Here is a 1371-nt window from a genome sequence, read left to right as displayed (position 1 = left end):
GCGAATCTCCCGTTCCACCACATCCCAAAGGTGCTCCAGTGGAGTGAGTTCTGGTGACTGTGGAGGCCATCGGAGTAAAGAGAACTCCTTGTCATGTTCAATCTGAGATGCTGAGATGATTTGAGCTTTGTGACATGGTGCATTATACTGCTGGAAGTAACCATCAGAAGATGGGTACACTAAAGGGATGAAGGGATGGACATGGTCAGCAACAATACTCAGGTAGGCTGTGTCATATAAACGATGCTCAATTGGTACTAAGGGGCCCAAAGTGTGCCAAGAAAATATCCCCCACACCATTACACCACCAGCAGCAGCCTGAACCGTTGAGACAAGGCAAGATGGATCCATGCTTTCATGTTCTTTACGCCAAATTCTGACCCTACCATCTGAATGTCGCAGCAGAAATCGAGACTCATCAGACCAGGCAACGTTTTTCCAATCTTCTATTGTCCAATTTTGGTGAGCCTGTGTAAATTGTAGCCTCCGTTTCCTGTTCTTAGCTGTCAGGAGTGGCACCTGGTGTGGTCTTCTGCTGCTGTAGCCCATCTGCTTCAGGGTTCGACTTGTTGTGCGTTCAGAGATGGTATTCTGCATACCTTGGTTGTAACGAGTGGTTATTTGAGTTACTGTTGCCTTTCTATCATCTCTAACCAGTCTGCCCATTCTCCTCTGATCTCTGACATCAACAAGACATTTTCGTTCACACAACTGCCGCTCACTGGATATTTTCTCTTTTTCGGACCATTCTCTGTAAACCCTAGAGATGGTTGTGCGTGAAAATCCCAGTAGATCAGCAGTTTTTGAAATACTCAGACCAGCCCGTCTGGCACCAACAACCATTCCACGTTCACAGTCACTTAAATCCTCTTTCTTCCCCATTCTGATGCTCGGTTTGAGCTTCAGCAAGTCGTCTTCACCACATCTAGATGCCTAAATGTATTGAGTTGCTGCCATGTGATTGGCTGATTAGCAATTTGTGTTACCAAGCAATTGAACAGGTGTACCTAATAAAGTGGCTGGTGAGTGTATATATATTTGAGATATTGATAAGCTGTGTCTCATTTAGAAGGCTGCGTCCTCCGGAGGTCGCATTCGAAGGCTGCATACGTCATCGAGGCTGTCTCATTTCAGAAAAGCAAGTAGGACATTCCGAATGCGACCTTCAAATGCGACCTTCTTTCACAGGAATTCGGAGGATACATGAGGTGTATCCTTCGCTGCTACAGATAACCCACAATTATTTGCGTCGCTGTGAACAACCGTTGTTAATTTGAAAAATGCCGGCGCCGGCAGATGTAACGTACACACAAGCACAGATGTGGTGTTTACAACTTACCTTAAATCGCCTCGGTAAAAACGGATAAACTT

At 45.6% G+C, this 1371-nt stretch overlaps 1 protein-coding gene and 1 long non-coding RNA gene across 3 annotated transcripts in view; one reads left to right on the top strand and one right to left on the bottom strand.

Annotated features, from left to right (window-relative positions):
• LOC107566873 (IQ motif and SEC7 domain-containing protein 1-like) overlaps positions 1-1371 on the top strand; it is a 224830-nt gene that overhangs the window by 93734 nt on the left and 129725 nt on the right. The window lies entirely within an intron of this gene.
• The window catches only part of LOC107567352 (uncharacterized), a 10905-nt gene continuing 10372 nt past the window's right edge, over positions 839-1371 (bottom strand). The window contains exon 3 of the long non-coding RNA XR_001606634.1: positions 839-950. This is a non-coding gene — a long non-coding RNA (uncharacterized lncRNA). The remainder of the gene's footprint in view (positions 951-1371) is intronic.

The sequence above is a fragment of the Sinocyclocheilus grahami genome, unplaced genomic scaffold (genome assembly GCF_001515645.1).
Source record: "Sinocyclocheilus grahami isolate Dianchi unplaced genomic scaffold, SAMN03320097.WGS_v1.1 scaffold3.1, whole genome shotgun sequence".
NCBI lineage: Eukaryota > Metazoa > Chordata > Actinopteri > Cypriniformes > Cyprinidae > Sinocyclocheilus > Sinocyclocheilus grahami.
This window is presented reverse-complemented; position numbering and strand designations above follow the sequence as displayed.